This window comes from Giraffa tippelskirchi, chromosome 13 (assembly GCF_054371585.1).
Source record: "Giraffa tippelskirchi isolate mGirTip1 chromosome 13, T2T-mGirTip1v1.2.pri, whole genome shotgun sequence".
NCBI classification, from domain to species: Eukaryota; Metazoa; Chordata; class Mammalia; order Artiodactyla; family Giraffidae; genus Giraffa; species Giraffa tippelskirchi.
Genome location: NC_137287.1, coordinates 111,300,537 through 111,323,961, shown reverse-complemented (window position 1 = coordinate 111,323,961; position 23,425 = coordinate 111,300,537). Strand labels below are relative to the sequence as shown.

Here is a 23,425-nt window from a genome sequence, read left to right as displayed (position 1 = left end):
TCCCCACCCCGGTCTGCCACCATCCCAGCGCAAGCAGGCACTCTGAAATCCAGTCTCAGAACCTATCTCAGACCTTTCCTTCAGGTCTTTTTTCGCTGTTGTATATTTATGGCAGAAAGCAAAGAGGAATTAAAGAGCTTCTTGATGAAGGTGAAAGAGAAGAGTGAAAAAGCTGACTTAAAACTCAACATTCGAAAAACGAAGATCATGGCATCCAGTCCCATCACTTCATGGTAAATAGATGGGGAAACAGTGGAAACAGTGACAGACTTTATTTTCTTGGGCTCCAAAATCACTGCAGATGGTGACTGCAGCCATGAAATTAAAAGATGCTTGCTCCTTGGAAGAAAAACTATGACAAACCTAGACAGTGTATTAGAAAGCAGAGACATTACTTTGCCTACAAAGGTTCATATAGTCAAAGCTATGGTTTTTCCAGTAGTCATTTACAGATGTGAGAGCTGGTCAATAAAAAAGGTTGAGCGCTGAAGAATTGATGCTTTCGAACTGTGGTGCTAGAGAAGGCCCTTGGACAGCAAGGAGATCAAATCAGTCAATCCTAAAGGAAATCAACGCTGAATATTCATTGGAAGGACTGATGCTGAAGTTGAAGTTCCAATACTTTGGCCACCTGATGCAAAGAGCTGACTCATTAGAAAAGACCCTGATGCTGGGAAAGACTGAAGGCAGGAGGAGAAGGGGACAACAGAAGATGAGCTGGTTGGATGGCATCACTGACTCAATGGACATGAGTTTGAACAGACTCTGGGAGATAGTGAAGGACAGGGAAGCCTGGCTTGCTGCAGTCCATGAGGTCGCAAAGAGACAGGCATAACTGAGTGACTGAGTGGCAACAATATTTATTTGTGTGATTGATTAATGTCCATCTTCCCCACAAGCTTGATTTGGGCAGGGACCCTGGCCACTTTCGTCATCCCCAGCACCTAATGCCCTGTTAGACTATAGTCCATGAGGCTCCTCTGCCCATGGGATTTTGCAAGCAAGAATACTGGAGTGGGTTGCTATTTCCTTTTCCAGGGGATCTTCCCGACCCAGGGATCTGACCTGGGTCTCCTGCCCTGTAGGCAGATTCTTTACCATCTGAGACACTAGGGAAGTCCCACCTAATGCAGAGTGGATGCTTAATAAATGAATTTGTGATTTCTGTGCCCCAACTAGGCTGTAAGCTCTGTGAGGCCAGGGGAAGTATCTATTTTCTTTCTCACTGGTTTCCCTGAGGCTTAGGGAAGGTTTTGGTGTCAGAAGATCTGAACTACAGTCCAGGCTTTGTACTTGCTGGCTGTGTGATCTTGGGCAATTCAGTTTGAGTCTCAGAGCCTCAATGTCCTCACCTGTAAAAAGGGTGACAATACCTTCTTTAGAGTGTTGTTAGAATTCAATGATGTATTGTACGAAAACAGTTCATCAACAGGGCTTGGTATCAGAAGGAGACGACAGTGGATGAGATGGTTGGATGGCATCATCGACTCGATCAGGACACGACTGAGCAACTGAAATGAACTGAACTGAAACGTCTAAACGCCCTCGTTGTGAAGGATGGGGGTGGGGAGCACCAGCTCCCACACACCACTAGGTGGCGCTGTGATCATTCACACCGGCGATGCTCACCCCATCAGCTCGCTCCTAGCTTCGAAGTCGCTTCCGGCTTCCTTGTAGTTACCCTGTCCCGTAGGCTCCAAGCGGCCATTTGGCCTTTGCTCTAATGTCTCTGTGATAGGGAGGTTACTGTCACCAGGCTGGAGACCCTTGCAGGACTGGTCTGAGAGTCCCTGTCCTCTGGGTGGAGGAAACAGAGGACCCCAGGAGAACGGGGGAGACTGGACAGAAACTAGTGGGCAGACAGACAGAGCTGGGACTAGGGTGAGGCCGTGGGGCGCCCAGGGTGCAAAACTGAAGGAGGTGGTCTTTCTTGGACTTGCGCATGCGTGGAATCTGACCGCCCTTGGTGGTCTCGTAAGAATACCGTGGGGCTGGGCTGAGAGCCCGTCCAAAGCTTCAGTGCTGCCTGCCTTCCGCTCATCCACAGAGCCCTCAGCAGGTGCCGGGCTGTGGAGGAATCCCCTTGTTGCTCTAAAGAATCCTCGCTGGTAAGAACTATTATTATTTTAAATACGCATTTATTTATTTATGGCTGTGCTGGGTCTCCGAGGCTGCAAGAGGGGCTTTCTCTAGTTGCGGTGAGCGGGCTTCTCCTTGCAGGGCCTTCTCCTGAGGCAGAGGACGGGCTTTAGGACACTCAGGCTTCTGTAGTCGCGGCTCCCGGGCTCCAGAGCACAGGCTCAGTAGTTGCGGTGCGCGGGCTTAGTTGCTCCAAGGCATGTGGAATTTTCCCGGACCAGAGATCGAACCTGGGTCCCTTTTATGGCAAGGCGGATTCTTAACCATCGGACCACCAGGGAAGCCCCAAGAGCTATTATTGTAGTCGTCTTTCAGATAAGAAAATGGACACGGAGACAGCTTAAGAAGCTTGCAGTTAAAAAGTGGCAGAGTGGGGATTTCAACCCTGGCTGTTTTGGCTCCAGACGGTCTCTCTTGACCAGCACCCTGTGCTAATCTGTTGTCCTTCCCTCTCACTGCTAATCCCTCCTTCTGTCCAATGTTTATTACGGACCAGCCAATCTGTTCTAAGCCCAGTGCCAGCGGGCCCAGTGGGAGGCAAGGCTGGACCCTGCCCATCCAGCGGAGTCCTGACTCTGCCATGTCCTTATCCCGTGACCTTGGACGAGTCATTGAACACCACTCTGCCTCCTTGTCTTCATTCTGAAATGGGAGGAGAGTCCTGGCCTTGCAGAGTTGTGGGGAGGAGGGAGTGACTCAGATCTGCAAGAGCTGTGGCCTGGTCCCAGTGGGGCTTGGGAAGTGTCAGCTGTAATTACCACTCGTGTCATCACCCCCCTTCTGGCTGCCAAGTGGAAAAGGGGAGGCGAGAGTCAGAATCCAGTGCTCCTGTTCTCCCCCCCTTTTTTTAATTAGTTTATTTTAATTGGAGGATAATTACAATATTGTGATGGTTTTTGCCATACATCCACATGAATTGGCCACAGTGTCCCCCCCATCCTAAAACCTCCTCCCACCTCCCGCCCCACCCCATCCCTCTGGGTTTGCATCTTGGCGTCCCAGACATGGCATCTTGTACAGGCTGAGTTTTTCCCTCTGTAAAACGGGAATGACTAATTCCGACCTTGTGGTGTCCTTGTGGTTGTTGGATGAAGTCACAAGGTTGAGTGCTTGGCACATAACAGGGGCTTTTGTAACACTGCATTTCCTGTCCTCAAGAGGCATCAGGCGGCCACTTCAACCCTGGGCTCAGCACTTCTGGAGTTTTGGCATCTCCCCTTCTCCCAAGGAAGGGCCAGACGTGATAGATTGCAGGATTCTGTTTTCTTCTTCTTTGGTGGGGCGAGGATCTTAGTTCCCTGACCAGAGATTGAACCCGTGCCCTCTGCTTGGGAAGCATGGAGTCTTAGCCAATGGACCTCCAGGGAAGTCCCTTCTTTTCTTTTGCTTCTTTTCTTTGTTCCTGTTTGAATTCTGTTCCTTGAGAGGTGGGTGCGTTTTGCGCCTTCCTCTACCACTCCTCCCCCACCCCGGATGTGTGTGGGACTCCAGGTTGTCCCCAGCAGAGGGTGGCCACATCTTGGACACTTGTCACCTGCGCAGTGGAGGGTCAGTGGGGTGTGGAGCGTGGCGGCCTTGGGCCTCCTCTCTGTACCTGAGACCTCCCGAGAAACCAAAGAGCAGGCGGGGGGCTGAGGTCCAGCCTCCTCCAAGGTCTCGGGGGCTCTGTGGCTGCCCGCTCTCCCCTCCCATGCTGCTCCTATACTCTGTCCCGGGGGTGCTGGGACTTCGTGATGGCGGGGGCTGGGGGTTCGGGGCCTGTGTGACCCAGGGACCAGAGTGAGCCCAGCTGGGTAGTGAGAGGCACTCTCAGAGGTCTGGCCTGGCAGGGAGCATCCCTCTCCCCTTCCACTATCTTCCCCAGGGTCCTGGTGCTGGGAGCCTCATCCTAGGGTCCCCCAAGACATATTCCCCCCAGTTGGGAGTTCCATGCGTGTTATCATTGACCTGGTAGTCATAGCAGCCCCTCCGTTTCAGAGATGGGGAAACTGAGCCTCGTGTCCTTGAAACTGAGGCCGAGGAGTGACTGACTCAAGGTCTTGCGGCAGGGGGGTGTCAGAGTCCCGGGGGATACTGCTGCCCAGCTCTGCTGCCCATCCCCCACCCTCCTCCCCCCTCCCCCTCCCCCCCACCACCATATTCCTCCAGCACTTAATTTTAATGGCCCTTTGATTGCGAGCGTCTTCTTGAGGAAGAGACTAATCATTATTAATGAATTTGGGCTGCTCCAGCATAAATGAGCCAATGGGGCTGGCTGGTGGGAAGCTGGACCAGCAGACAGCTGGCTGTGGTCATCTTGCTTTGGGCCCCGGAGGGTCCTGTTAAACCAGATGCTTGTCTGGAAGGGCTGCTGGAATCTTCCTGTCCATCCAGCTACCCATGGCCCTTGTCCTGGGGCAGGGGGGAGCTGACTGAAGACCAGGAGGCAGCCTGACAGCAGAGCCCCTGGAATGGCTGGGCTCCCCGGCCACTGCTCAGCCTGGGTGGATGGGGATGAGGACGGCTGCAGTGGGGGGTTTGAGGGTCCCCTGTGTGTGGGGTGAGGGTCCCACCTCTCACCCCACACACTGGCCTGTTTGTTCTCTTGGCAGCAGCCGATTTTGGGAAGGCTCACGGGACCGGTGTTAGATTTGCTTTCCAAATGGAAAGATGACAAATAATTCTCATGGGGAAACAAAAATAACAAAGGAAACCCAAAACCTCTCTGAAACTCTTTCAGTCCTGAGCCTTGGCATCGGCCCCCTGGGTAGTCAGAGCTGGAGTCTCCCCCCATCCCAGGATCTTGACCTAGCCCCAGCAGCTCTGAGCCTCGGGGTCCTCAGCCATGGAACAGAGCTTACACTATGCACCCGGGGTTGGGAGGGGAGGGAGTGAGCTGGGATGCATTTTGCAAATGAGGCCTTATGCGGGTAATTTTCTCACCGACAGGAGACAGACACCCTCACACGCCCCCAAATCACTCATGGGGCCTCCTCGGAAGGGACTCCTTATTTCTGGAGCCGGTGTGATTACTCAGTGGGTTCTGTGTAATTATTTAATCAAGCCTCCACCAAGTCCTCAGCATGGAGCTGGGCGGCTGACCAGACCCTGTCCTCCCCTCTCCCCCAGGAGGCTAATCAGTTCGAGCTGCTGGGAGGGGGAGAGCGCAGCCCCTAGCCCCCCTTCTCTCTGTGTGGCACAGCTGGGCTGCGTGGGGGGGCTGGCCGAAGGGAGGGGTAGGTCACCTTGGGGCTGGCTCGGGCTGAGTGCAGCACTGGAGGGACCAGTGGGTGCAGCCCTCTTATTTTGCTTTGAGGACAAGGCAGCAGAGGTCCCACAGGCCCTCTGCCCAGGCCTGGCTTCTGGGGTTCCCTCCCCGCTTCCTCTCCCTTCCATCTTCCCTCCCCTTTTCCTTCTTCTCTTCTTTCCCTCCTTCCTTTTCCTCCTGTCCCCTCTTTTTCCTTTTATACAAGTGACAGACGAACGTACACATTCTGTTTTCTAAGCTTTTTATTTTGTTTTGGGGTATAGCCCCATCTCATTGGAGGATGAGATGGTTGGATGGCATCACCGATGCAATGAACATAGCGAGTGAAGTTGCTTAGTTGTGTCCGACTCTTTGCGACCCCATGGACTGTAGCCCACCAGGCTCCTCCATCCATGGAATTTTCCAGGCAAGAGTACTGGAGCGGGTTGCCATTTCCTTTTCCAGGGGATCTTCCCAACCCAGGGATTAAACCCAGGTCTCCCGCATTGCTGGCCGACGCTTTACCGTCTGAGCCACCAGGGCAGCAATGAACATTAACTTGGGCAAACTCTGGGAGATGGTGAGGGACAGGGAAGCCTGGCGTGCTGCAGTCCATGGGGTCGAGAGGAGTCGGATGCGACTTGACGATGGAATAACAATAGCCGATTAACAATGTTGTGGTCGTTTCAGGTAAACAGTGAAGGGACTCAGTCATACATATACATGTATCCATTCTCCCCTAAACTCCCCTCCCATCCAGGCTGCCAAATAGCACTGAGGGGAGTTCCAAGTGTTATACCGTAGGTCCTTGTTGGTTATCCATTTTAAATATAGTAGTGTGTACCTGTCCACCCCAAACTCACTAACGATCCCTTCCCTCCATCCAATCCTGCCGCCCCCAACCCCGCGCCTGGAAACCGTGAAGTTTGTTCTCTAGACTGTGAGCCTCTTTCTCGAACGTGTACATTCTCACTGACGGCCGTGCGGGTGACTCTCATCTTTTTCCCCACCCACACTCCCACCCGCTCCCCAGAGGGGACCCCAGCTCTCATCCAGAACCTTGCCCTCTGGACTTTCTCTGTGCATTCACAAACTTAGCCAAGTCCCAGAGGAAAGGCTGATTCTGGTGTTTGCTTTTGCCCCCATAAACATTCCTGGTGACGCATAGACCACTGGTTCTCCCGGGGATGTGTGTGACTTTACTTCCTGGTGACATTTGGAAATCTCTGGAGACGTATTTGATCCTCACGGTTCATGGGGTCAGTGCTGCGGGCATCCAGTGGGTAGAGGTCAGGAAGCTGCTAAACACCCTTCAGTGCACAAGGCAGCCCCCATAACAAAGAATTATTGGGCCCAAGATGTCCGTAGTGCCGAGGTCGAGAAATCCTGGTCTAGAATGTTCTTCAACTCGCTCTTTTCTGAAAGCAGCATTTCTTGGAAGTCTTGACAGGTTGTTGTTGTTTAGTTGCTCAGTCACGTCTGACTCTTTGTGATCCTGTGGACTGTAGCCCTCCAGGATCCTCTATCCGTGGAATTCTCCAGGCAAGAATACTGGAGTGGGTTGCCCTTCCCTTCTCCAGGGGCTCTTCTTGGACCAGGGATTGAACCCACATCTCCTGCATTGGCAGGAGGATTCTTTACCACTGAACCACCAGGGAAGCCCCTTGATGGGTTAGTGAAGATCTTTTCCTCCTTCCTTTTACTTCAGCGTAGTTTGCTTGCATCACCATCCACTTATCTAGTTCTCTTTTTATAGATTACGGGCAGCTTCTAATCTTTTTGGGGGTTAACAGAAATGGCTCTTTGGTGGAAGCCCTTGTTCCTACAGCATGTGCAAGAGTCCAGTGTTTCCCTCCTTTGGTCACCTGGGAGCTCGATGGCTCATACGCTTACTTTGTTTCAATAGCTGCCTCACTGTGGGTGCATGCTAAGTTGCTTCAGTCGTGTCCAACTCTTTGTGACCCCCATGGACTGTAGCCCGCCAGGCTCTTCTGTCCATGGGATTCTCCAGGCAAGAATACTGGAGTGGGTTGCCATGCCCTCCTCCAGGGGATCTTCCCAACCCAGGGATCGAACCTGCAGCTCCTGCATTGCAGGCGGATTTGGATAGTGTGCCATGCCTTCCCACAAAGGTTGTGCCAGCTTACCTTCTGACTTTTCCTCCTATGAATCCCAGCTTTCAGGAAAGATGATTTTAAAAAAAAGTTTGGAGTGATAGCTGTTCTTTCTCCAAGAGGACTAAAGGGAACCTGACCTTCACAGAGGGGTGGGGACCCACTCATGATGACTCCAAGACAGCCCTCCGCCCTGATCCCTGTAGCTGGTGAAGAACAAACTTACCCACTCCCACCACACTGTGTGACCCTGGAGGGAAGGAAAGGGACAGGGTGGGGGCCCTCATTTTACAGACAAGGCTCAGGGAGTTTGAGAGTCTTTGCCTACCAGCTCCTAGAAGTCACACCCACCTGTTGGAAGCCCACAGGATCCAGAGGGGACCGGAAGGTGAACAGCAGGTGGGCAGAGTGAGGCTGGCCGTGGCTTTGGACCCTGGGAGTTCTGACAGCTCCAGTCTGCTGAACACCCTTCCAGATCTCTCACGGCCCTGCTAGATTTTACAGGACATCCACGCAATATTTGGGACATTCTTGCACTAAAAAGTGGTTCATTGTTTATCTGTGATTCAAACTTAACTGGGGGGTCTTGTGTTTTACCTGCAGCCCTACCTGGGGCAGCAAGGAAGCAGGAAGGGGCCCCTCTGGCAGCTTTCTGCTATCCTGGAATTTCCTTCTGGGGCTGTTGGCTTTTCATCTTTTTCCTTCCCCAACTATCTCCAGATCTTGTCTGAAGACCCCCTTTCCCTCCAGAGACCCGGGAGGAAGCTGGGGCAGCCACGTTGCTGGCTCCAGGGACAAGGAAGCGAGGAAGGAAGGGAGGAACAGCTGGGACAGGACAGCCCCTCCATTTCTCCCCTCTCCCCGTCTTCTCAGAGCCTCGATACCCATCTTGGAGAATTCATTCTTGCTTGGGTGTGAGGGGCTGGAAGAGTAGGGCGGTCGGGTGGGCGTGTCCTGGGCAGTACTGATGGCCACACAGACCCCACCTCCCCTCCATGATCCATCCTCAGAGCCCACGTCCGCTGCAACTGTAATTAGTCCATAAATCACTCCGAGTGATAAATAGAATGATAGATGCAGGTTTCACTTGATCACGTTTTTATTAAGGTGAAATAAATCAGCACCACATTGTTGCTATAAACCTTTCAAACTGGTCAGATCCTGGCTGGTAGAAGCTGATTAACATGGCCACATGGAGGCACCATTTGTAGCTGATCATTGAGATCAATCAAACCCTGTCATTTTCCCTCCTTGGAGGAGGTGGCAGAACAGGTGCTGGTCCATCATCCACTGCACCCCTGGCGTCTTGCTGCTTGGGCGCTGGGGCTGAGGGTGAAGTGTGTGAGCTATGGTGCCAGGCAGCTCGGATTCGAATCCTGGCTGTGCCATCAGCCTGCTGTGTGAGCCTGGGGAGCTGTAGTCCTGTCCTGTGTCTGAGTCTCAGGGTCTTCTGCCATAACTGGAGGTGGACAGCGTTACTTACAGTCAGTGTGGTTAGTATAGAGTTGTTCCGAGCATCCCATAGAGCAGTGGGTACCAAACGTCTACATCTTAGGGCCCCTATGTTGTTTGTTTAACCTAGCTCTTTATTTATTTAAAAAAGGGTCTGCTTTCAAGGTCTGTGTTTGTACTTAAAATCAAGATCAAGCGAGCTTTTGTCTTTTCTGCTCCACGGGAGGTTTCTGTCCTCCCCAACCTCAGTTTGGGACACCTGTGTTGCCGTTTGACGGGTGTACCGCCCTAGTCAAACTCCCCACCTGGCACTGTTCCTGGAGTGAGTTGCGCCCAGGTGGCACAAGGATCTTTCTTTCTTTCCTTTTTTAAAGAAAAGATCCTGTGACTAAGGATCCCGCATGCTGCAACTCAGACCTGGTGCCGCCAAAACCCCCCAAAACCAAAACCAATCAAATAAAAAAACTCCCCCCAAACAAATCTGCTCCTCCAACCAGCGTGTGAACCCTGGGAAGGCAGGGACCACATTCATTCGTTTACTGTCTTGCAGCCTTGGGGTCTAGCACTGTGTCTGGCTCAGGGCTCAAGACGCTCAGGGCTCAAGACACATTTGGGGAATGAATGATCTGGAGACACGCATGCATGCTGAGTCACTTCAGTCGTGTCTGACTCTCTGCGACCCCATGGACTGTAACCTACCAGGCTCCTCTGTCCATGGGATTCTCCAGGCAAGAATACTGGAGTGGGTTGCCGTGCTCTCCTGCAGGAGATTTTCCCGACCCAGGGATTGAACCTGTGTATCTCAAGTCTCCTGCATTGGCAGGTGGGAGTTGCTTAAAGCCAGGGATGATGGGAAATTCTGTAGCACCGTTGAGTTACAGAATTGTGATGTTATCGGCATCCTGATTCCTCCCTCGAGGGGACCTTTCCATGCCCTGGGGACCCTCCCACAGCCCACCGCCTCCACTTTGCTGAAGCCCTGAGCCCCAGGAATCTCCTTTTCCATTTGTGTCTTTGGCAGCTGCTTCCTTGGCAGGGCCCTGAGGACATTTCGACGATGCCGATTCCTGCCCGTGTTCCAGCCACCCCTGAGTGAGTGACCCAGCTAGGAGTGCAGTTTTCTCTCCCTCTCGCCCTCCTTTGATTTGATCAGGCCAAATCTGAAATGATGTGTGAAAGTAACGATATTTTGTAATTAAATCTCTGGTGACGGCCACCGCAATTTGTGCTACATGCATTGTTCATAAGGAAAAAATGCCATCAATTCATTTTCTGACCGGCGACTCCAGGGACTGGCAATTAGGAGAAGCTCATTTCTCGTTGCTTCGCATATTAAAGAGCTACTGAAACGCAGAGAGAATTTGGGAGGGTTTTTTTTTTTTCCCTAATAATGTTAGCTTAATTAGGGACGCTCGGTGATAAAGGGAAAGTTTTGGATGACAAGCATATTGTGGTGGAGGGAAAAGAAAGAGCAAATAAAGGGAAATGCAAGTGTCAGGCCCAGAGTGGGAGGGCTAGAGGATTAAGAGCATTCCATCCTAAGAGGTTTGACTTTGCTGAACCAGGGCTGGCGAAGGCTAAGGATGGGAGCCCAGGGCAGGTTGGGTCCATGGATCTAAATGCTAGTCCCTTTGTGTCCTGGCTGGACCCTTGTTATATTTATTTTTATTTATTTGTTTGGCCCTGCCGGATCGTTAGTTGCAGCATGTGGGATCTAGTTCTTTGACCAGGAATCAAACCCAGGCCCCCTGCATTGTGAGCATAGGGTCTTAGCCACTGGACCACCAGGGAAGTCCCTAAAGACATCTTTTTTAAAAAAAATATTTATATTTGATTGAAGGATAATTATAATATTGTGTAGGTTTCTGCCATACATCCACATGGTCACCCTAAAGCCATCTTTTAAGGGCATCTTTTTTTCAGGATCACCGCTTGGAGCCCAGGAAAGCCATTCTCCCTAATACTACTCACCCTGCCACATGTCTGAGCCTTTGGTTCTGACTGTGCACTTTCCAGGGATTGCTTGAAGGGGCAGAGAGGAAGGTGTGCGAGAGACAGAGATCACAGAGGATGAACTGGGGAGAGAGGGCAACCAAAGGAGGGCCCAAGGATCTAAGAGGAAGAAAAGCAGAAATAGTGGCTGAAGTAGATTTGGTCAACATTATTTGTGCTTTTGGTGTCTGCCAGACAAGGTGCTGGCCTAGGTGGTTTCACATAGAACTTTTTTTATTTTGAACTTTTAATTTTGTATGGGGTGTATAGCTGATTAACAGTGTTGTCATAGTTTCAGGTGAACAGCGAAGGGACTCAGCCTCACATAGAACTTTTAAATTGGCCCTTGGACTGAGGCTGCTGCCTGAGGTGAGATGGTTAGGACAGCTCATTTTACAGGAGAAGAAACTGAGGCTTGGGGAGTTTAGGTGCCCTGCCCAAATCTCAGCGAGCAGAGGCAAAGCCAGGTCTGAACCCAGGTGAGTCTGACTCTGTCTGGGCCAGAGCCGAACTTCTGTGATGATGGGAATGGTCTGTATTTGTGATGTCCAGTACAGTCATGGCTTAGTCTGTTCAGGCTGCCTGGTTTGTAAACACAGAAGTGTAATTCTCACAGTCCTTGGGCTGGAAGTCCAAGATCAAGGTGCTATCAGATTTGGTGTCTACTGAGAATCTGCTTCTTGGGTCATGGATGGATGTATTTTTGCTGTGTCCTCATAGGGCAGAAGGGCCAAAGGACTTCCCTGAGGTCTCTTTTATAAGGGCTATAATCCTATTGTGATTTAATAACCTCCCAAAGATCTCTTTTCTAACACCATCGCATTAGGGATTAGATTAAACTCGTGAATTTGGAGATTGTGGGGGACACCAGCACATAGTCTGGAGCAGGTAACCAGTACCCATGCAGGCTGTTGAGCTTTCGGAGTTTGGCTAGCGCAACTGAGGAACTGAACTTTAATTGTATCTGATTTAATTTAAATTTACGAAGCCATATACCATTGGTGGCTTCCATAATGGACAGCACAGCTCCAGACCCTAGGAGATCTAGACGGGACCCCAGCTGCCCCTGGTCCATTATTTTCCCAGCACTGTGAGTGGCAACATCACGGCTGAGTTGACGTCTTGACATCTTGCCTCCCTGGGAGACGAGGAGGCATAAGGGACACAAGGAGACTCCTTTGCTTACCCTGCTGTCACTCGGCAAGTCCTCTACCAACGCTTGTGGACTAGGTACCTGCTGGTGCCCAGTGCTTCACCTGCAGGGTATAAATGAGTCTTCCGCGTAGTGGATCACATTAATAGTCCCCCTTTATCATGAAGGAAATAGAGACGCAACAAGGCCGACCAACTTTTAAGTCACACAGCTGGTATACATTTGGGCCAGATATGGAGCCCAGGTATCTCTGCTCCAAACGCCCGTACTCTCTTCTGCAATGTGCTCAGAGGCCACTTTAGGATGGATCTCCATGACAGCTGCTGACCTGATGACTCCAAAGGTGTCTTTCTTACCCTCTGTCTTAGTAGACGTGGATTCAAATGCTAACTTGTTTATTTGGGACTTGGAAACAATACAAGCAGCCAATAAAGGGTGCATGATTCTAGTGATGATACTAGTTCCCACAGTGTGACTGAGGCTTAATTCTGCTGGGAGACTGTGAGACCCTGCATGGAACACCACAGGATTATTCTACCCCAGAGGCGAGGGAGCTGGGGTATTTATCCACCAACTCTCATGGGTCTTTGGTTGAGAGCCATGGGGGTGTGGATGGCATTTCTGACCTGCTATGATGGTGGAAATAGTAGACTGTACGCTCAGAGAAGGTCATCAGGCAGAGAAGTGGCAGTTGGCAGCAAAGCCAGAATGTTGTAGAAGGTTGCCCACACTTGCCAAGATCCTGGGGTCATCGTAAGCCCTGTTTCATCAGAAGACAAATGCTGAGCTTTTCTTCTCTTGGTTCCAAGGTTCTGTGTCACCCTTTGAGATCCTGGGGTTGCCTTTTAAGGGGTTTAACCATTAACAGAGCAGATGGGTGCTTTGCTGATGATCTTTGAAAACTGGAATCTATTTGCAGTTCAGAAAGGAAGGCTGGGAATCTTTGCATATGTATAAAGAAGGTGTTTTCTAAGAATCCTAATGGTGTAAATAAGGTTTAGGAGCATGTTTAAACCTACTTTGCAAGCTTTCCCAGGGTCTTTAGAAAGGCTTATGTAGTTAGTTGCTCAGTTGTCCAACTCTCTTCAACTCTATGGACAGGAGCCCACCAGGCTCCTCTGTCCATGAAATTCTCCAGGCACGAATACTGGAACGGGTTGCCATGCTCTTCTCCAGGGGATCTTCCCAACCCAGGGATCGAACCCAGGTCTCCTGCACTGCAGGTAGATTCTTTACCATTTGAGCTACGCAGGAAGCCCTTTAGAAATGCTTGTCAGCATACAAACAACTCATGGATTACAAATTATCCTTCTGTTTCATTAAAGCATTCCTCCTAACCACTGATCACAGGCAACCCTTGGCTTAGTTTGAATAACTATAAGCACTTAAAAAAAGTGTGGGTTTTGTGTATAGTCAGTAATATAGGTTTGGCTCTAAAGCCAGCATTACCTCCTCATTCTGAATTCACATTGGAACATAACTCCTTTTGGCCAGATCATCTTCACTGTTTAATCATTGATATTTAGTTTTCTTCTTAGGTTATAATGGAGTCAGAAGCTATAGTGAAGGCTCACTAGACGGTTCATCTTCTTACTTCTTGCTGCTCTCTATTTGGAAGTTAACATTTATTTAACCTCTGTTAAGTGCTTGACTCTGGGTTAGCCCATTTCATCCTTGCTGCAACCCTGCAAGGGAGTATTCATACTGCCATTTTGCCTTGAGGTCAAACTCCTTTCCTTTCTGTCGAAATGCTGGGAAGTAAGTGAGACACAGAATGGCAAGTATCATGTGATATTGCTTATATGTGGAAGCTAAAAAAAGGGTACTGATGAACTTACCTACAAAACAGAAACAGAGTTACACGTATAGAAAACAAACTTACCGTTATCAGGGGATAAGGGGTGGAGGAGGGATAAATGGGGAGATTGGGCTTGACATATACACACTACTATCTATAAAATAGATAACTAATAAGAACCTACTGTGGGCTTCCCTGGTGGCTCAGATGGTAAAGAATCTGCATGCAACGCGGAAGACTTGGTTTTGATCCCTGGGTTGGGTAGATCCTCTGGAGAAGGGAATGGTTACCCACTCCAGTATTCTTGCCTGGAGATTCCATAGACAGAGGAGCCTGGCAGGCTACAGTCCATGGGATCACAAAGAGTTGAACACAACTAAGTGACTAACAGGGAAGAAAGAACCTACTGTGTAGCACAGGGAGCTCTACTCTGTACTCTGTAATGGCCTATATGGGAAAAGAATCCAAACAAGTGTGGATGTATGTATATGTATAACTGATTCACTTTGCTGTACATCTGAAACTGACACAACATTGTAAATCAACTGTACTCCAATAAAAATTAAAATAAATTATTTATGTAAAAGAAAAAAAAACATTTCAGGGAATGTCCACTGGGTGAAGTGTGCCTGGTAACTGAGAGTTAGGCTAGTGGTTCTCAACACTGAGTCACATGGGCAGCTTTTGAAAATACTGGTGTCCAGGCTGCTCCCAGACCAATGAAGTCAGCGTGTCTGGAAGTGGATCCTGGGCAGGCTTTCCAAAGCTCCCGAGGTGGAGACTCAGCTGAGAACCACGGCATAAGCAAGCACAAGGCCTGTCTCCCAAAGCTGAGTCCTGATGTCCTGTGTACTGGGAGTGACATGAACACCAGAGCATGTGGATCTCAGTTCGCATCTTGACTCTGCTCCATATGAGCTGTGATTGTGGATAAGGTATCTTATCACCAGGAATCCCGTTTTTGAACTGATGATGATAATATTCATCATAATAATTTAAAAGACTTGTAGGGTTATTCTGAGGATTTAAAAAATATTTATTTATTTGATTGCATTGGGTCTTAGTTGAGGCATGCAGGATCTTTCGTTGGGGCATGTGGGATGTGGTTCCCCAGCTGGGAATTCAGCTAGGCCTCTTGCATTGGGTGTGGAGTCTAAGCCACTGGATCAACAGCTGTTGTTCTTTCCCTCAGTTGTGTCCGACTCTTTTTGACCCCATGGACTGCAGCATGCCAGGCTTCCCTGTCTTTCAGTATCTCCCAGAGTTTGCTCAAACTCATGTCCATTGAATCAGTGATGCCATCCAACCATCTCATCCTCTGTCGCCCCCTTCCCCTTTTGCCCTCAATCTTTCCCAGCATCAGGGTCTTTTCCAATGTCAGTCACCTGTTTGACATCAGGTGGCCAAAGTATTGGAGCTTCAGCTTCAGCATCAATCCTTCCAATGAATATCCAGGACTGATTTCCTTTAGGATGGACCGGTTTGATCTCCTTGCAGCCCAAGGGACTCTCAGGAGTCTTCTTCAGCACCACAGTTCTTCCGCACTCAGCCTTCTTTATGGTCCAACTCTCACATCCGTACGTGACTGCTGGAAAAACCAAAGCTTTGACTATATGGGCCTTTGTCAGCAAATTGATCTCTCTGCTTTTTAATGTCTCTGTCTAGGTTTGTCGTAGCTTTTCTTTCAAGGAGCAAGCATCTTTTAATTTCGTGGCTGCAGTTACCATCCTCAGTGATTTTGGAGACCAAGAGAATAAAATCTGCCCCTGTTTCTTTTTTTTTTTTCCCCCATCTATTTGCCGTGAAGTGATGGGACTGGATGCAGAAATCCCCATTCTGAGGATTTAATGGGACACTCAGACACTCATGATGCCTAAGAAGGAGCAACAGTGTCACAAACCTCTTCCAGCCTTGCCCACGGTGACCGGGTCCTCACCCCGCCTGGAAGCCCATGGCTGACCCCGAGTTCCAGTGCTGGCCACCTCTCTGGAGGCCGCCCCCTTGACCGATGCCCTCGGTGTGCTCAGCCGTGCCCATCTTCTCCTGAGGAGGATGGTATCGACATTTCAAAACAGTTTAATTATTCTGCGGCTGCCTGGCTATTAGCTGCGACAAGAGAGCTCAGGGCTATTTTTCAGCATTAATTTTCCATTTGAAATGAATTCCTTTTGGTTACACTTTTTAAATGTTTCTTTTAATTAGACGCAATTACTTCAGAAGAATTGCTTTTATTCCTCAGCCTGAGATCCCAGTGATAAAGTCGCTATCTGGCCCTACCGAACGGCCGGGATGGCTCATTTAGCTGCGGCACTAAAGTATATTGAACTAGGAAATTATACAGCGAATCAACTATTAATTCCTTTTATGATCGCTCCCTCTAACATCTTGAATGAGATCTTCAGGGGGAAATTTAGTCACAATAGGGATCATTGTTCTCCACCTCCAGCCGCAGGCCCAGGCTTTGAGGGGGTGGGGGGCGGTTGGCAGCTGGGGGCTGTCCTGGTGCTGGGTCTGACACAGGGGGCAGGATGGCACAGGGACTCCTGGCTGTCCTGGGGTTTGGGGGGCTGGGAATGGTGCAGCCAAACACCTTGGGCAGGCTGGAGAGTAGGCCCTTAAGCTCCGGGCAAGGGGGCTGCAGCTTTGCGAAGGGAGAAGGCAGGCAATTGACTCAAGTTGAAGGTTGCTGATTTTGGCGATTTCTTTGGTGGTTTGGTGAACTGGGCGTCAGTAGGTGGCGCTCTTGCCTCTGTGTTGGTCATTCTGCCTGGACTGAAGGGAGGCCCTGGAAGAGCTTCCGCAGCCAGACTTGGAAGTAGCCTTTCTTTGAGCTTCAGTCCCATCCACTCTTAGCAGATGGGGAAACTGAGGCACAGAAGGCTGCCCAGCCACAGACAGAGGCTGAACCCGATCACCTGAACTTGCCCAGGTCTCTGAACAGCACCCCTGGGATTTTCTTGGCTTGGAAAGCCACCCCTCCAATACGTCTGTCTGACGGCTTCTCCTCCAGGGGTTTTGTAGGTGAAATTCACAGTTCTACTCAATGAGGGCTGCTTTGTCATCGTGCACCAGAGATGCTGGATTCCCAGAGCACTGGATGGGGAAGGGGTGGGCAGGACCTGGGGATGTTCCTTGGTGCTGGAAATTGCAGGGCTCCGGGAGAGGGGCAGTGACCTCAGGAGTGTCATCGCCGCCTCTACAAACCCTGTTGGACCAGCCACTCTAAACCAGGCGTTGGAGGGATGTGACCAAGGAAACATGGCCCTGACCTCTTGGCAACATTTACTCAAAAATCACATCATGGGACTTCCCCCGGTGGTCCAGTGGTAAAGAATCCTCCTGCCAATGCAGGGGACACAGGTTCCACCCCTGGTCTGGGGAAGATTCCGCATGCCTTGGGGCAGCCAAGCTCACGCACCCTAGAGCCTGTGCTCTACAGTAAGAGAAGCCACAGCGCTGAGAACCCCGTGCACTGCAATGAAGGGCAGCCCCCACTCACTGCAGCTATAAAGATCCAGCCCAGCTTACAGTCACAGCATGATGAATGTGTGGAATTTCTTTTAGAGGAGCTGGTCTTTGAAGGATGGCTAGGAGTTTGCAGAGGAAAGGCATTCTGGGTAGAGGGCGCTTGCGTAGAGGGGCGAGAGCAGGAAGGTAGGGAGGTGCAGGAGGTCCACATGCAACTGCCCACTTAGGCCTTGTGTGCCATGCCTGAGAGTGTGGGCTTTGTCCCGAGGGCAGTGGGGAGCCATGGAAGGTTCTTAGCAGAGAGGAGAGACCTGCTCAGATTTGTGATTTTTGACAGGTTGTGTGGGCTGCTCTGTGGAGGATTTGAGACAATAAGCTGGGAAACCTTCTGGGAGCCTCACTCCACCATCCCGGGGAAAGGCAAACACGGCGTGAATTAGGACAGGGTCAGATGGTCAGAAAGTCAGGCACAGGTGGGACTTTGAGCAAGGCTGCCTCATAACTTCCATGGACCCTGGACACTTCTGCCTTTTTGGGCTCCTCCTAAAAGAATAGATTTTTGGGTGGGTTCCTAAAAATTTCGTTTGTTTCTGATGAGAGAAAAAGTAAAACATTTTGGTCTACTTTTTTTTTTTGAACTTTTTATTTTGTATTGGGGTATAGCTGATTAACAATGTGAACAACAAAGGGACTTAGTCATACATATATATACATGTATCCATTCTCCTCCAGACCCCGCTCTCATTCAGGCTGAATTTTGATCTACTCTTTTTTTTTTTGCCTGTGCTGTGTGGCCTGCAGGATCTTAGTTCCCTGACCAGGGATCGAACCCATGCCCTCTGCATTGGAATCGAAGAGTCTCAACCACTGGAACGTCAGGAAAGTCCCTGGTCTCTTAAAGGTAATTTTCTTTTCTGACTTTAAAAGAAATGTAAACTATTGTATATGCATACAGTGGATACTAGAGAGAAGGAAATTCTGCAATGTGCAACAAGGTGGAAAAATTTTGGGGTTATTTTGCTCCGTAAAATAAGCTAGTGACAGGAAGACAAGTATTAAGTGATTCCTCTTACAGGAGGTAACTAAAATGATCAAATTCGTGGAATCAATGGTTGCCAGGGGCTGGTGGCAAGGGGGAAATGAGTTACTCATCAATAGGCATAAAGTTTCAGGTGAGCACACTGTAAATTTACACAATGTTGTTTGTCCAATGTAATTCAATAAAAAAAGTTTCAGTTAAGTAAGATGGATAAGGTCTAGAGATCTGTTGTATGACGTTATACTGATAGTGGACAGTAATATATTGTACACTCAAAAATGTGCAGAGGGTAAATCAACTGATGGTGTTGGGTGTTCTTACTATGGCAAAAGAAGATGAAAAGATATTAAAATATTGTTGGGTGTTCGTAAAATATCATTGGCCTCAGGCATGTGCTTCTGAGCCTGATGACGAGGTCAGTACTGGTTTTGAGGGAGAGCAGATAGAATTGGGAACTTGGGTCTCTTGCTCTGTGATTGAGGGAGAATATGGGACCCTACCCCTCCCCTAATTCCTTCAGCACTGCTCCCCCGCTGCCACCACCTTGGTACCGTGGAGGATGAAAATGAAGACAGTGATGAACATTTACTGAGCATTTACTATGTCCAAAGCATTTTGTGGGTTGTTTCATTTACTGCTCCCTAAGATCCCCTGGAATCTTGGAAGAGAAAATGGCTACCTACTCCAGTATTCTTGCCTGGAGAATTCCATGGACCGGGGAGCCTGGTGGGCTCTAGTCCATGGGGTTGCAAAGAGTCAGACATGACTGAATGACTAACACACACACACACACACACACACACACACACACACACACACACACACACACACACACACACACACACACACACACACACGCTCCAGTATTCTTGCCTGGAGAATCCTCTGGACAGAGGAGCCTGGCAGGCTACAGTCCATGGGGTCGCAGAGTCGGACACGACTGAAGCGGCTGAGCACACACACAAGGGTTGTCCTGAAAATTAAACAAGATCATTAATGTAAACTGTAGTTCTTGGCACATAGTAAGGCCTGATGAGTAGAAGCCAATTATTTTTATTTTTAGGGAAAAAAAAATAAAGCCAAATGATCAGAGTGAGCAGGAACCTGAGGAATCCTGTTCCCCAAGATGTGCCACATTTACACATGGAAAACAGAGTAGCTAATATACATTCTTCGTGTTGAAACAAAGAATTGTGTCAGCACAGTTGGCTGGTCATACTCTGAAAAACCTCTGGGGCAAGAAACCCTGGGTGGCAGCATTTCAGATAGGGTCTCAATGCTACCTACCCATCCGTATCACCTGAAGGAATTAAAAAAAAATTACTGATGCTTGGGCCCTGCCCATAGAGATTCTGTTTTAATGTGTCTGGAGTAGGGCCTGGGCATTGTACCTAAAAGCTCCCCTGCTGATTCTAATGGGCTGAGAACCACTGCCCTGTGTAGTCATAGATCTGTTTAATGTCTGTCTGTCCCAAAGGGCTGGAGGCTTCCCCACAGCAGGGACTGTAAATATTTGTTGAATCGGAAATGGATGAATGAAGGAGGCTGTTGTAGGCAAGCCTTCTCCGAGGCACTGGGAAGGAACAACTGCCTGGCCTGCCTTAGACCCTGACTGATGCGAGCTGGCCTCCCTGGTGGAGGAGCACGCATGGTTAGCTGGTAGAAAATCAGTCAGCCCAGGCTGTAAACATGGGCCGAGGGCACAGGGCTGGAGAGGGGCCTTGAATGCCGGGTAAGGAGTCTGGACTTCATCCGCTGGTTACCTCTCCTGGAATCAGTACTTAGTTCCTGCCTCTCCTCTCACAGTGCTCAGCTTCAGGGTGGAGAAGTCTCAGGGGCAGATTCTTCTACTGATGCCTGCCCTGTAGTCCATGGAAGCCAGAGCCAGAGAGGAAATTCCTGTGCTCCACCCAGATGCCCAAGAACATATGGGCCTTGCAAATCATCATCAGAGGAAGCCATCTTCTTCATTAATTGATTAATGTAATTAAAGAAAGATAAGTACGTCGATACCGACCACATTAGAGTTAATTTGTACAGGCAATTAGCTGTGCTCCCTCCTTCACGCAAACTGCCTTAGACGTGTGCTTGTGCCCTGGGGGGCTTTAGTGGGTGCTGGGTTTAAACCTGGTGCCTGTGGGCTTTCTCCTGGGCACCTCAGTGTCTGAAAGGAGCACTTGAGCCCCCAGATGTGAGTTGGATACAAGCTCGGTGACCTAGGAGATGTCTCCTCTCTTCTGTGGCCCTCAGTTCTCTTGTCTGTCTAATGGGGATAATTACACTGATCTTAACATGGAAATTTAAGTGCCAGGTCCAGGGAAGAGTGGAATGCCCTCTTCCTTCCTGTGTCTTCCAATGACATCCCCCTTTTCAGGCCTACGGGGTCAGCCCTGGGCATAGCTCTGCTCTGGATCCTAAGCTTAAGATGCTCCTGTAAGGTCTCCGGGGACCTTATGGGTCCGGTTCTCAGCCCACTTTCCCCCTTTCCGACCCTGTTTGCATCCTCACTTGCCCTGGGGGCTGCCTCTCAGGTTTCCGCTTCTCTCTCCCTCTGGGCTAAGGCACACGTCCCCAGGGAAACCTTCTGCTTCTCTCTGCAGCCCCTTGCCACCCTCCCTCTTGAGTATTCCCACATCAGGGTACGGCACCTCCACCCCTCAGGGGCTTAAGCTGGGGACTTGGGGCAGGGGTCACACCTGATGTTTCTTTCCCCTGCCCTGCCCCCCCCCATCCATCCACAAGTCCCGTTAATTTTTTGTACAGTTTTGTTGAGGTTTACTTGATATGCAATTAACTGCTCATGTTTAAAGTATATAATTTGAGAAGATTTCACATACGTGTACATCTGGAGAACTAACATTACACTCAAGATAATGAACATATCTGTGACTCCCCCAAAGTTTCCTCGTGTCCCTTGGCAATCTTCCTTCCCGCTTTCCTAAATCTCTCCTCCCTCTCATCCCCAGGCAATTGCTGATCTGCTTTCTGTCCCTGCAGATTCCTTTGCTTTTCTAGAATTTTATACAAATGAAATCATACAGTATGCGTTTTTTCTGACTTCTTTCACTTGGCATAGCTATTTTGAAATTCACCTCTGTTGTTGCATGTGTTACTAGTTCATTTCTTTTTATCATTTATCAGTGGACTAGTATTCCACTGAATACCATGAATGTGCCATGAATATTGTTTATGTTTCTACCTGTTGATGGACATTTGGTTGATTTCCAGTTTTTGGCTATTAGTGCTAATGCTGTTACGCACATTCCTGTGCATGTGTTTGCATGGGCATATGCTTTTGTTTCTCTTGGGTAAACACCTAGGAGTGAAATATCTGGATCACATGTTGGTATATGTTTAACTTTTTAAGAAACTGCTAAAATTTTTCCAGCGTAGCAGTACCATTTTACACCAGCATTGTGTGAGAGTTCCAGTTGCTCCAAATTCTCGCCCTTAACTGATATGGTCAGTCTTTTAAATTTTAGCTATGCTGATACAAGTAGAGTGAAATCATATCTTGGTTTTAACTTGCATTCCTCTTGTGAATAATGATTTTGGGCACTTTTTCATGTTTTTATTTGCCATCCATAAATCTTCTTTGGTCAAGTGTTTGGTCACAGTGTTTACCATTTAGAAAAGTTAGATTGGACTTCCCTGGTGGTCCAGAGGTTAAGTATCTGCCTGCCAATGAGGGAGACACGGATTGGATCCCTGATCCGGGAAGATTCTACGTGCCTTGGAGCAGTTAACCCCATGAGCCATAGCTATTGAGCCTGTACTCTAGAGCCTGTGAGATGTAACTACTGAAGCCCAAGCACCCTAGAGCCTGTGCTCTGCAACAGGAGAAGCCACCCCAATGAGAAGCCTGCTCACTGCAACTAGAGAGTCACCCCCACTTTCTGCAATTAGAGAAAGCTGAAGGCAGCAATAGAGACCCAAAGCAGCCCCTCAAAAATTTTAAATAAATAAAAAGAACTTAAAAAAAGGTCACTCGTTTTCTTATTATTGAATTTTGGTAGTTTTATATACTTGGAATACAAATCCTTTAAGCAGAAATGTTATTTGCAAATAATTTCCTGAGCCTGTGGCTTGTCTTTTCTGCCTCTTAACACTACCTTTCAAAGAACATCTTTCACGCTTTTTGTGGCATGTATAAGGAATCTTTGACTTGAAGTTACACAGATTTCCTTTTGCTATGGTTTTCTGAAGTTTTATAGTTTTAGGTTTTATATTTAGTTCTCTGAATTTTTCTTTGGTTAACAGCATGATGGAAATAAAATTCATGCACCCTACAATTCACCCATTTCAATATATGATTTCGTGGTTTTTTGTATTTAGTTTTTAGAGTTGTACAATCATCACCACTCTCTAATTCCAGAATGTTCTCATCATCCCCCAAAGGTACCTCACATACATTAACAGTCACTTCCTATTCCTCACATCCTCTAAGCCTGGAAACCATTACTATAATCTCCTTTCTGTCTCCATGGATTTGCCCCTTCCAGGTATTTCATAGCAACGGAATTGTACATGACTGGCTTCTTTCACTTAGCATAATGTTTGCAAGGATATTCATGTTGTAGCCTGTATCAATACATCATTCCTTTTTATTGCTGAGTTATATTCCATTGCATATATTGAAATGGATTGTATACATGAGGTATAATATTCCATGTAACTATTTTGTTTATCCACTTATCAGTTGGTAGACATTTGTGTGGCTTCCAAGTTTTAGCCATTAGGACGGTACCAGTATAAACATTTGCATACAAGTTGTTATGACAACTTATTGCAGGGTCACATATTAACTCTATGTTTAACTTTCTGAGGAACTCCCAAACTGTTTTTCAAAGAAGCTTCACCAGCAACATATGCCATGCTCAGGGCCTGTAATGGAACAAATCTTCTACCAGGAATTGAACCCAGTCCCCCTGCATTGGGAGTGCAGTCTTAGTCACTGGACCACCAGGGAAGTCCATAGCATAATTATGTATTGAAGTGAAATTGTGGGGGGTGCTCCAAACTGTTTTTTTTTTTTCTTTTGGCT

General features: G+C 48.7%; 1 long non-coding RNA gene across 1 annotated transcript; it reads left to right on the top strand.

Annotated features, from left to right (window-relative positions):
* Nucleotides 1-1,655: 1,655 nt before the first annotated feature.
* Nucleotides 1,656-22,363, top strand: LOC145532019 (uncharacterized). The gene is made up of 2 exons (XR_014072917.1): nt 1,656-2,108; nt 18,144-22,363. It is a non-coding gene; the product is annotated as an uncharacterized LOC145532019 (long non-coding RNA).
* Nucleotides 22,364-23,425: the final 1,062 nt, after the last annotated feature.